The sequence below is a fragment of the Abrus precatorius genome, unplaced genomic scaffold, assembly GCF_003935025.1.
Source record: "Abrus precatorius isolate BTA unplaced genomic scaffold, Abrus_2018 Scaffold11, whole genome shotgun sequence".
Taxonomy (NCBI): domain Eukaryota; kingdom Viridiplantae; phylum Streptophyta; class Magnoliopsida; order Fabales; family Fabaceae; genus Abrus; species Abrus precatorius.
The window spans coordinates 18,644,052-18,658,500 of record NW_020874303.1 but is presented as its reverse complement, the minus strand read 5'-3'; positions in this window follow the sequence as shown (position 1 = coordinate 18,658,500).

The following is a 14,449-nucleotide window of genomic DNA, read 5'->3' as shown; positions in this document are numbered from 1 at the left end:
TCTAACCTTAACAGGATCTACTCCTTTAATCAAAGGAATACAATGATCGTTTGATCTGCTAGGAGGAAGACCAATAGGAACTGCAAACACATCATGATAGGTATGCAGAAGTAATGCTAATTCTGGGTCCATGTTCTGAGGTAACTGCAACCCAGAATCAGTAGCACAATTTGGTTGCTGAAACTGTAATGTAAATAGTTCAAAGATGGCATGAGTCTTTTGCATCCTCCGAAGATGATTGTATTGGGCTGGAGCTGGAAGTTTTGGTTTATCACCCTGAAGGGTAATGAAGTTTCCATCCACAAAAAACTTCAATGTCAAAGCACTGTAGTAAAAAATATGGGAGCCCAAAGTAGCTAACCAAGCTGCCCCCAGGACCAAATCTGCACCCGAGATTGGCAATAAGTAAACTGGTAGTTTTAAAGAGTGCCATTGGATCTGGACTTCAACTACCCTCACCATACCTTCCACAGTCAAAGAGTTGTCATTACCGACTAAGACCTGAAATCCAACGGTGGGTTCAATGGCTAATTTCAAGCAATGGGCAAGCCGCGGTTGCAAGAAGTTATCTGAACTACCACTGTCAATTAGTACTTGAACCTTCACCCCATTGATAGTACCCCGAAATCGCATAGTACCAATGCCTGAGGCTCCTTTGAGAGCATTAAAAGAAAGGTGATGTTCTTGCTCCAGCGATTGCATTTGATGGATATTGGCCTCATCAGGTGGGTCAAGTCCTAGTTTCGAGTCCTCCTCTTCCTCTAATTGTAACAACAAGTATTGTTTGTTGGGGCATCTATGGTTAGGTGAAAATTTCTTATCACAAGTGAAACACAATCCCTTCTCCCGTCGCAATTGCATTTCTGCTGCCGACATTTTTTTAACATTGGAAAACTTAAGTGATTGTTGGATGGGCTGGTTTATAGTGTTTGGGTTGGGTAACAAGGGTGGTATGTAACATCCTCGTTTTTCCTAAACAGTTAATTTGTTAATATAGTTATAATTTAGATTATAATTCTTCAATTTTTGGAAAATAAAAAAAATAAAAAAAAATGCTCGTTTATACCGGTTAAAATTGCTCTATGAGGATAAAAATAACATTTTTAATCTAGAAGAATTATTTTAAATAATAAAAAATTATATTTTAATTAGAAATAATATTTGGAGTGTAAAAATAATTATTTTGGCAATTATTGCTTATTTTTAAATTTTTGGTTAATACTGTTTTATGTGTTCACAGGAACGGTGTGATTATTTTTTTTTCTTTTCTTTTTTCCTTTTCTTTTTCTTTTTAAGTGATAACCAAAGAGATATTGATGTCAAAAATTATGTTATAATTATTTTAATTGTTTGGCATAAATTATTTTTATTTTTGAGTTTTATTCATAATTATTTTATTTAATTACATTAAAATAGTAAAATAATTGATTATTATATTATTATTTCTTTATCTATTTGACTAAATTGACCATTTTCTTACGTAAATCTTCTTCTTCTCCAAGTCCATAACCCCTTCTTCTTCCTTTCACCATTTTCATTTTCTTCCACTCATTTAAGCTTGTTTTAAGGTATGTTTTTAATATATATCCTTAATTAAGCTTAATTAGTTGTTAATTATCATTTCATCCGATTAAAATTTTAAATTTTTTCTATTTTTGGCTGTCATGAACAGTAAAAATGGGTCTTACTTTACTTCAAAATTATTGGTTTTTAAACTTACTTTCTTTTGTACTATATGTAGACTATGCATGGCTTATATTGCTTACATAATTAGTTTTTCAAAAATGTGATTAAAAAGCACTAAACCCTCACAAGGGTTGGCTGCCATGTAGTTTTAGAGAAGGTGAAGTGAGTGTTTTTCAATTCCATTTTATTCTTTTATATTAGTTAGATCATAGAAACTAATTTTGTGTTAATCGGACTTTTATAGCAAAAGTTAGAAAATTTCAATTTTTACATATACATATAAGAGTATAAAATTAGCATCTCCTTAGTATTAATTATGTTTAGGCATGATTAATTGATTAGGTTGATCGTTTCGAAGATTGGATTGTTCGAGTTTTCTAAAGAATCAGAAAAAAATTCATCCATATCTTCATCAAAGAATATCCGTAAGGTAAGGGGTGGGATAATTTTATTTCAATAGGTGGCATTAAGAACCATAAGGGAATGATTCTCTATTGTTCTAATCAAATAAAATGAATTTGGGTTGTTTTAGAGCTATCCCATAATTTTTAGAAGATTTTGTTATAGCACTTGACATGTGTGAAAGGTTGCCTTAGACCAGGAAATTGATTGAACAAGGACTCTCCCTTATATGTAAGGTCTTTTGTGTATTTAAATTAATGTATTGGAATGATTTATGGTTGAAGTGCTGTATTGAAATATTTCTTTATAATTGGTTGAATTCTCATTATGTGCTTGTGTAGATATTCTTGTTGGTAGGAATGCCATATAATAGTAAAGATTGGAAGTAATATAGTTTCATGTGGTGTGAGCATATAGATTGATATAATCTAAATGTCCATTAAGACTTGTTGGAAAGAAGAAAATATGTTTTTAAGGTATATATATATATATATAATTATGCATTTTATATATAGTACAAGTATCTTTTGACTTCTTTTGAAAATAGATTTAATAAAAATAAATAAATAAATTATATTACTGAGAAAGTAGTATTGGATATTTGGAAGGCTTGAATCATTTTTAAAATGATTAAGTTTTAAATTTTTAAGTATAAAAACATATTTAAAGAAAGAGGGGAAGATACGGTTTCCATGGATTTTGAGATGATGGAGGTGGAATTTAATGAATTAGAAGTATTCTGGATTTTTCTGGTTGTTTTACAGGAAGAAGAAAATTTTGGAATATCTGATTTACAGAGGAGACTCTGTCAAATTTTATTGAGAAAAGAAAAAGTTAAGGATTGTACTTAACAGAAAAGAAAAATTAAAGTTTTTCTCTAATTACATTAATTAGGAGTGAAGACATGCATCATGAACATGTGATAGTGTGATGAGTGAACAGGGAAGTATAAGAAATCTAGGGGCGGCTCCAGGGTAGTCTTGGGGATAGTGACGTGTGATTGAATCTGACAGTGGCCAAGGCTCGCCATCTTGTGTTGTAGACTCTCACTGCAAAACTTTACTATCCTGACTGGTCCCGATAGATTCTTGTATTAGTAGAGCTGTTACTGTATTATGAGATGAACAAAAATGGCAGATAAGTAACAGTGAAACTCCTGATCCTTCCCTGAGTAAAAGAAACATATTGATGGTTTTGGGCCCACATGCATGTGTCAAAATGTACTAAGTTATAATAATGGACTTGCATCACTTCTCATTCATGGCATATGCATTTGCTTGGTAGATTATAGGTGTTGATAATTAATTGTGTGATTGAAACCCTTATATGTCTTTTGCTGCTGGAGATTGAATTAAATTGTCTCACCCTTTTATTGCTATGTGTGTTGTGTGTGAATATGTTTATTAGGTGAAAACATTGATGGCTCGACCACCGTACCAATTCAGCGTCTCGATCAGATATGATCCTGAGGGAACATGGGTGCACGACTGGGAGCAACAACGATTCACCCACACTGACTCTATTACCTTTTTGTTAGATAGAAATGGCCCAGGCCCACGAGCTTACCCTATCCCCATCCGAGTACCCATGAGACTTACTTTTCCATTTCCTCCAGATGTACAATTTGTGAGACCCCCTACCCCACCTCCTGTTCCTGTATTATCACCCCCGGTATTACCCCCAGGTTTTCTTAGACCTTTACGTCCTTCTATACCATATTTACCACTTGTTGAACGAACTAGTTTAGTTGACACACTTTTAGCAAGACCTATTTCTATCTCATCCACTTCCTCTTCGTCTTCCTCTAGTTCTTCGGACTCTCCTGATTCTTCTCACTGTTCAAACACCTCTACTGCTATCGGAAGGAAGAGAACTGCTTCTCAAGCAGGACTCCTTCCTAATTTTGCCCCCTCTGAGTAGGAATCTAGTGAAAAAGGAGAGTAGGTTAGAGTCGAGTAAGGGATAATCTATATATATACGTAGGTGTAAGTACTTTTGACTGAAAAGAAAAAGGGGTATATAGGAAGCCTAACCTTACCGTTGTTGAATTTTGGAAGGAAATGGGCACTTTGGTGATCAGGGATCCAGGGGAAAGCTCGTGAGGTCTTCGTTTTGGGTTGTCGTCTCTGATATCGTGACCCCACTTTAGTTTGTATGTAATTCAGTTATGTATATATTTAGATAACTGGATGATTGTATAAATTAACAGATGATGTGTATATATGAAATGAATACTTCTAGTAATGGTAGTGTATTTAATTTCACTATATCTGAATAGATATAGACCCATGCATGTGATGTTCTTATTGCTTGGTTATTTTATGATTATATTTATATTTATTGCTTAGTAAGTAGTAAGGGTGTCACATGGTAGGCTCGTGGATTTGGTTGTTTGGGCTAGGGATGATGGTTGGTATTTTGGGTAAAGGTGGGCTGAGGTAGGTTTCTGTTTAGACAGGTACTTCTCTTCGAAAAGCTTTGCCAATGAAACAGCATGTAACAATGAAATGGGATTTTGAGCAATAACATCTCTATGAATGTCAATCTTGAGGCCGCTAGGGAAACAATCAAGTAAAACATCTGCAGTAATCCCCTGAACACGATTGGCCAAAGGTGTAAATTCGCGGAAATAATCCTGAACTAATCCCGTTTGCATCAGTTTAAAAAGTGTAGAATGAGGGCATTCATAAGGGGATGGGCCAAATTCCAATTCCAAGGATCGCGTGAAACCAATCCAAGATTGAAAGGGATTGGTCTTAGCTATCATTTGGAACCAAGGAATCACATCTGCCTCCATATGAACTGCATCAATGGTAAGACGTTGCTCCTCCGGGGTATTGTAAAAAGTGAAAAATTGTTCTGCCCGAAAAATCCACTCCAGCACATTTGAGCCATTGAAACGTGGAAAATCAAGTTTGACATTACGAACCTGAAACGGTGGCACAGAACTTTTCAATGACTCACTCGCTACATGCAAAGACGTAACTCCAGCTTCAAGGCTCTCAAAACGAGTAGAATACTCCACATGCCGAGATTCCATCAATTCTAAAATTTGCTTGACATCGAAGGACAGCTCTTTCAATCGTGTGTTTTCAGCCATGAATGGAAATGAGTCGTGAATGAAAGCACCAATGTAACGGGGGACAATCAATTACGGAATGAAATAATGATTGAATGGGCAAATGGATAGTATGGATAATTCTCTGTATGTATTATTGTATTGCACGTTCTATTACAATAAGGAAAATGAAGGTTACTATGCAACGATAGCAACTACAAAGACAAGAGAGGAGAAAAGACAGAATGCAACAATACTCATATCCTTCCTTTCCCCAATCAGATACTATATTATATAACTAACTGCTACCCGCACACATAATCTTTCATGTGTGAATTGGTCATCCTCTTTCTTGCACTTTTTCAGTTGCCCACAATCATAGGATTATTTGACACCTGTCCATTCTTTCTAACAAAATTATTTTCCTCCACATTCTTTTCTTGAATTGCCCTTGTACTATTTTCACTTGTGACATCAAACATGATATTTTATGATATCAAAAAGAGTAAATTTTCAATTCATTTCGCTAAATTTTTATTTTAATTATAAAATTAATATTTTAAACTGAAATTTTTTGTTAAATTAATATTTCATGATTTTTAATATAAAATTAAATAAAAAATAATACGAAGAATTTTTTAAATTTTAATTTAATGGCAAACTTAATGTTTAACAAGTTAAATTAATGGTAAATCTCTTAAGAGATAAAAGTGATAAAAAAAAATTTACTAAACTAATTTAGTAAAGTTTTTTTTTTAAAGAATAGAATTATATATGCAATTTTTGGAGTAACATACTATTAAAATTTACACCCTTAAAATAGAGAGGTTTGACAGCTATGGGAATATAGTTGGAATAATGAGTTGCATTGATTGGCCTCAGCATAGGTGTCTGTTTTACGAAGAAGCTGTCAAAAAACCATTTGCAGTAATTTTCATGACGGATTGGGGATTGTGAACTGATATTATTTATCATATTTCTGCTTTAAAGAAAATCATAACTGAGTCGTTCACGAGTAATACATGCGAACTGTTACAATCCGCCAAATGTGAATGCATCCCTAATTTCTTAGGTATATATATATATAATAGAGTCACGTTTTTAAAATATAAATAAATATTAAATTTTTAATAAGTAAATGTTCAAATTGCAAAAAATTTAATAGGCATAATCATTAATTAATTTTATATATAATATTAAATTATTTAACAGTCATATTAATTGATCTTATATTTTATAAAAAGATTATTACAAAATGTAAATATTTAAATTTAATACTCGTATATGAAGTGAGCTAATATATAACGTCAACGGACGTAACCAAACTACTCTGATGTAAAACGGCCACCAAAACAACTTTAATTTTTGTAAAAACATTATGACGGTTTCTCCAGCTTTTCGAACAAAAGACAATAACTATACTGAATGGTAAGGTTTTCTCAATTTTACTAACATTACAATAGCATGCATGTCGATAGTTGAATTCAAGCTTACGTATCGTTTGAACCAAACTTTATAAAGAAACTAATTTCATTTGCATGTTGAAACATTAAACTACGAAATGTAAATCATGAGCTCAAAGCTCGATTTAGAAATTCGGGTAAATTATGCAATTAATATTGGGTTGAGTGTTTGGGGTTAATTTGAAAAGGAACTAAGAAATTGTGAAAAAATAAAAAATAAACATTATAAATTTTTTAATGAAACTCATTTTTTAAATTTTTTAAAAATTAATGTTATTGTTATTCTCATAGTTTTTTTATTGGTGCGATTTATTGTATCAATTATTGAATCTCATGTTAATTTTACAACAGTGTATAATGCACATTTAAATAGATTATGAAGTAAATTACATTAATATACAGCTAAAGAATAAGTTAAATAATAAATAAAAGTTCACAAGTTGATTCTAAAAAAGACCTAAAAATTCTTCAATATCATATTTTTATGTTTATATTAAAATAATTAAACAGACGAGAAGGAGAGTGAAAAAAAAAAACAGAAACATATATAGTAATTATGTATTTTTTTTTATTTTGATATAGTAATCTTTATTTACATGAAACAACATTATGTAAAGTGATCATTGTTGCTGCAATCCATGATTAAATAAAATTCTTCAATAAGCTTTATGGAGGACTTAACGAGTTATGAACAACCATTAACAAAAAAATTTAAATTCAAACTCAATTACCCCGATTGCTGGAGGATGTACCTCTTAATGTTTATAGAAGCAAAAATATTGTAAAACAAATTATTTAACCCTTTTTTAACCCTAAATAAAGTATTGTTCTTATTTACATATCGCTCCATGAAAATTCTCCAACTACATCCTTAATGACTGGTAACCAAGTGAGCCAGATTTTAAAGGCGTTAATGTAAGAATGTCTCAGAAAAGAACATATAATTAATAATGAATTAAAATTAAATTTTTAAATAAATTATAATTTGTTAGAATATACTTATTATTTTGTATCAGCAGTTGAAAATCACCCCGTGTTGATCATCATGGATTTCCCGTTTTGTCGTTATATAAGCCAAACTTTAAATCGATTCAAAGTGACAACATGAAATGGATAGAAGGGTTCGGTTCCATTATTACCCCAACATTTATTGTAAATATCAGATTAAAAAAATTATAGTAACATTTACCAATTGTGAAAGGGGAAAATATGACAGGATATTCGAAGCCAAATATGGCTGAACATTGGGTCAACCTCAATAAATTTTTTTGTCAGTTTATTCTACAATAGAAATTATTTGACAAATGTACTAGGTTTTGATTAGATGTATTTCTTGTTGACTTTGAATTTAGTATGAAACGTTCTAAGGTATGTCCAACTAAAGTATCTAACTTGTACCGTAAGGTATTCCTTGCTTTCATGCACAAAATCAATGCGGGGCACAGAAACCTGTCTTTCATACATGGAAGAGAAGGAAGGAAACTAAAACAGAACACAAAAAGAGATGAAAAGAAGAAAAAGAAAGCTCGTTTGACAAATATCACCCACCAACCTCTTCACCATATAGTATATATATAATATAACAAACAAAAATTTAAAAAAGAAGTAATAGTAAAAGTCCACACCCATTTGCAGCTGTTTGACGCCACAGAGCAGAGAGTATCCCAATTTATTTTCTCTATAAGCAGAACCACACACGCACTTTCACCTAATTAAATTAACTATTGACTTTGCCACCGTAACTATTGCGGCATATGTATTTGTAGGTGAATTGAAATCAAAAAGGGTTTCCTCTCATGTATGTTCATCTATCTATTTTCCTATGATAATTGGGAATATTTGTCAAATATGGGATCATCCAGTCTTGGTGGTGGAACTAGCACTGTGCACCACTTCAGGAAGTTCACCAACCCGCGGAATTTATTCACATTTATTTCTCTAACCATAATGACAAAGATATAATATACAACTAAACCAGTCCCTTGACTCTAATTCATTTTATCAAGACATTTATTTGCAATTGTTCGCACGGTAAAAAAAATAAAAGAATAATGTTACATCATTTATAGTAGTACATATTTCTCTTCTTTCAAAAATTAAAAAATAAAAAATAAACAGATGGAGATATGGTGTTTGGTGCTGTGTGAACTGTTTGGATACGTGTCAAGGGGTGCTGGCACTGTGCATCCAGAATACTTTGACTTGGTCTTTTGCGCTGAACCTCAACTTAAGGGACGGGATAATTTACTTACCCTAGAATATTGCATTCAAACTATTGCCCCACAGTTTGAATTTCCTTTGAAATATATAGTGATCGTATCAAACAACAATTTTATTGACAACAATACAAGAAAGGTGATCATTTTTTTACCTTCTAAATAACTTTGTTTACAAATTATTCTCTATGATGTAATCATTACAATTTTTCAATATCCAATTACCTTGAAGCATATTGGAATGGTCTTTGGTCAATTTATCGAATTACACGATCAAATTGTTAATTGTAATAAGGGGGTATTCATATTTGAAAAACGATCACATGAATGTTGGCTATAGACTTTATAGGCAGCATAAAACATGGGCCATAAGTTGGTCAAATATTATAAAGTCAATTGTAAGTGGAAACGACGAAATTATGTGGAAGAGAATAAGAGGGGGGGGGGGGGGGGAGGTACTAAATAAACACGAAAGTTATTATTATTATTATTATATATTATTCGTTTAGGCAATGAAAATACGAACACACTTCAATTTCCATTTTTTTATAAGGCAAAATATTGAGCATCCTTTCAATATCTAAAGTGCAAACTGTGAGGTAATTTCATATATAATTTGCATTTTTTAATTTATCAACACATGTCTGCTTACGGCTAAAGATGTGTGTAATAATTTTAGAAACAAATGCACACATATTGATTTATTGCTTTCATATTCTATGACCAAAAAACAAAAGCTATTCATATATGGCCCCAACCACTCGATCGTGAAGGACACGGGGGAGAATCACCTTAAAGCGTATGTGTATGTGAGCTTGTGTGAACAACTAACTGGTATTAAACTGAATTAAAGCAGGTAAATAATTGCCGACATGTCGTGGTAACTTCTCCAGCAAAATCAGACACGTACGAAAGAACAGTATTAGTTAATTATGTATGGAAGAAAATAGCACTGCATATATGGTAAGTATTTCTCCTCTCACCATTGTCTACCAAAAGTAGTTCCAAATTAAACAATATTTACGTAATGATCTCATTTGCTAAATAGAATAGTATTTATAGGGTTAAAATTACACACTTTTAATATAAAATAGACTGACAAGTTTAACGATCGTTTTCTCTACCATCTTTCTTGTTTTCAATTTTCTCCATTTTGCTTTATTTTTTCACTTATTTTAATTTTTATTTGAGTCATACAAAAAGTCGAATAGTTTCTGTACTTAATGAGATACAATTATACAAACCTCTTTATTAATTATACCTTCTTAATTTAAAAAAAAATGTTGGACAGCGTCCAATAGCATTTTTTTGAATGGAAAGTAAGAGTACAAATTTTAAGAAATGGATATAAAACATTTGTACTATAATTGTTGCATAAATAGAGAAAAGTAGAGAGAGAAGAGTTACAACTTGTGAATTTCAAAATAAATAAAATAAAATATCCCCTCACATGAAAAAAAGTGGGATATAAGTTTGATGTTTGCTGATATACCAAATTCATCCCTCCTCTTATATTTTTTATATATGTATTATTTATTAAGGATAAAAATGATTTTGTTTTAAAAAAATTCTCACTTTTTTATCTGATTAAAAAAATAAAAAAGAATTATTTTCCCTCCTTTTTTCTCAACTCAAATAATCTAAGACTCTAGTAATTTTTTATTTATTTTATTTTTTAAATTTATTTTCATCATACTTCTTCCGTTTATACTATACCTTATCCAAACATGGAGTAGAAACCACATTCATGACAAGTTACTTTTTAACATTGAAGTTATACCTCTCAATCAAGCTTGAATATTCCTATACTGTGTTATGAGTCTTGCCAGTTGTGGTGTGGAAGACTTTGTTTGAAGTTGATTTAACTAATTAGTAAGACTCACCAAAACAAAAATTCTTCAGGCATTTAATTATAAAGCCGATTCAAAGTATACACAACTAAACCCTATGCCTAATTTCAACACACACAAAAAACCCCTAAGACCTCATTTTTTGAAATAAAAAATTTATATATATTAAAATAAGAATATTCTGACACAAGTTTTTTAAATAAATATATATATATATATAGTATTTTTTTATAATACAAAATAATAACATTTTGTAATAACTATTTATACATAATATAATTTCATTTTCAATAAGAAGATGACGTTATGGTTCTAAGCATTAATTAAGATTTTAAAAAGAAAATAAACATTAAATAATTTGTTAAGGTGTACATTTCAAAAAGTAAAAAATATATATATATATATTTTTAAAACTAAATATTATATATATTATCAAAATATTTGCCTATAATCCATAGACCCTTGCAGTCCTCTGATATTATAGTTATGCAAAATTCTTTTACATGAGGAATGTAAAAGCGGGTCATGACGTAATAAGAGTCGATTTCAATTTAGTAGTCACAAACAAATTTTCCATTTGAAAAATAGTAATTAGACTTGAGATAGATTTTTATTATAACCTTCTAATTGTTTACTTAAGTTATATTATCCATTAACAATTATTATTTTACTTCATTGCTAAAAATACATTCTCCATAATCACAATTCATTTTTTCTTAGAACCCTCTCTGGAAATACACACATAAAAAGCTAGGGAAATTTGGGTATTTGTACAATATTTTTTTAAAATTTAAATAAACATTATAAAAAATGAATTAAAAATAGTAATTATTATCATTATTAATAAATATTTTACCACATTAAATATAAAAATAAAGAGACAAGAATTTTAAAATTAATATATATATATATATATATATATACAATATTTAAATTAGAATGCAATTTTCTGTTCATATAATGTGTTAAACTATAAAAATTAATTTCAAATTAAAATTATTATTATATATATGTAAAAATAATACATCTTAAATTTTGATATAGTATATCAATTTTAAAAATTTTAATTCAATTAAAAATAATTAATAATATTTAAAAAAACAAAAATTAAATTAAATTCTTAATAAAAAAATCATTTGACATAGTAAAGATAAAAATATTTTTCCATTCAAACATGAGAATTTAAATTTATAATTTAATAATAAAGTTAATTAATATTATTTTAATCTATTTATAATGTAATTATGTATCTTTCTCTTTTTTATATACAAAAAAAATTCACAACATACTGGCACATTATTTTTAATGCATATTTTATTATTAGTTAAAATTGACATGAGATTCACTGAACTAAATAGATTACACTCTTAATTTAATAAATTATATATTAAATTTCAATCAGTAATAATATGGTGTTAGTTTTTTTTTCTTTGTGACATATTGAATATATTTTATATTCTACAATTAATTATTATTTAAAATAATATATGTTTATTTTTACTCTATATTTACACTTATTTCTTCGATCAACAAACATAATAACTAGTAGCACAATATTTGATTAGTTTTTATATATATAATTATATATATAATTTATTTTTTGACTATCAATAAAATAGTTTATGAATTAAATTGATATTTATAAATTTTGTAATTATAATAAAAATATATATTTGTTTGTTGTTACCAGTAAAAAAAACTCTTTTGACGTCCTAAATGCAGAGTCCATGCATACAAAATTTAAACCAAAAAATCAGAGGAAGAGAGAGATGGGATGGAGAGAGAGAGAGAGAGGCATGATGGGTGGATTGGTGGGCTTCTAGAAGGCCATTACGTACAAAGCCCAGATAAATGGGGCCCACCAAAAACCTCCAAGTCAAACACTCACCAACTCCTATCCTTACAAAAGAATTGCTTATAGATAGAAATAAAGGAACATTTTTAATGTTGCTAATTGTTATTGAGGTCTCCAATTTAATTGCTACTTTACATAACTTGCTCTTTTAATCAATTATCAAGAAATCAATATTCAAGGATTAATGTGCTGTAAAGCACAAGTGGTTTGCATTGGCATCCACTTAGACCCCAAGCATTTTTATTGCCTCTATCATTTTCCCATACTTTCCATTTGTTCGTTGCTCTCTCCATTCTTCTAATAGCACGTGCAACTAAAAACCTGAATTTTAATTTCTTCCTTCCAAAAATTGCCATGATAAATACTTTTATGAACACTTATCCCATATAACTTTAAATTTCAACAAGAGATATATTTTAATGAAATCTTTTCTTATCATAATGTTACAATTACATAATCAATACGTTTTTTAATTTTTTTAGTTTTATGTTAATAACATGGCACTTAAGTATGTGAATTTAAGATGATATGACTTTTTTTTTTTGTATTTTAGTGATAATTTGTTTATCTGTTTTGTGGTGAGATATTTATTTATAGGTTTTAATAATTTTAGAAAATAATGAAAAAGTTGAAGTTAATTCAATTTTAGAGAAAGAGAGTTGGACTTCAAACTGAAAAGCGTGCTACAAAAATGTATTTTGATTACACAAATATAATACTTGTCACAATTATATCACTAAACATCTCTAGTTAAATAGTGTTTTTATCAATTAATAGATGATTAATCAATAGTTTTTAATTTATCATCAGTAGTCTATAATATAGGAATTTGTGATGATAGGAAAAAAAAATCACAATATTTCCCCATCTAGTTACAAATTTGTTGATTTGTTCTTTTTTTTTTTTTTTTTGAGCTCTTAGCCCCTTCTTTCCAGAAAAAAAAAGGATTATTGAGTTGAAGATTGTCAATTAATTTGACACTGAAACTCAGCTAGATAAGCCATAATCTAAATTATAATTCAATTGACTAATTCTGTCATTTTTAGTAATAATTATTTGAAATAGTATTTTTCACATAAAATTACTTATATATTGATTCATTGACAACAGTTTGCAATTTACAAATGCCTGAGTATGTTTATTAGTTTTGAAAGTTACGGTGAAATTTGAACATTGTTTATTTAAAATTTTTTATAATCTTTGATCATGTATTCCTTTTGCTCTTATCACATGTATGCAATCCTAGTTAGGGTATATGTGGTCAAACATTAAACATGCATGAGCGCGTCTTTTAGAATGGATTTAAATTATAGTTCACTACTCTGTGAATAATTAACTATTGTTGATCAATTCAACCTCTATTAATAGTTAAAGTTGCAACTACGAGCTCTCTTTATATATTTTTCAAAACAATAGTTATGGAAAGTTAACTAACCCCAAAATCATTTAATCGAGGATTTTAGCTCTTTCTTAAAGAATGCAGCTCGCTTACCTTTTTATATGATCCATGTTGATTGTGTCTATATTGAATGTAGAGAATGCTTATATTTGTGGATGAGAAGGTTGAAACGGGGAATAGCTTGAACCATTAATTTCGAAACCATCATTTGAATAATGAACAGAGGGGGTATCGTATTGTTTCACGATAACACAGTGCATGGGAGGAAATGGACACAAATAATTAAGTCGCATTATGATCAAAGTGAAACGTGCAAAGCATTATTGGGGCACCAAAATCCGTTGCTTAAGCCTAAAAAAAGGAGCATACTCAAGGCTTTCTAGGCTTCAATATTCAAATGTTTGATCTCTTTCCTTGTGGGAACAGAAAAAGTGGTGGAGCAAATACGCTGTTGCAAGAATGAAGTGAGAACGCTGCATGTACGTAGATGTTTTATTGACCTTGACTGCAGCTGTTAGGA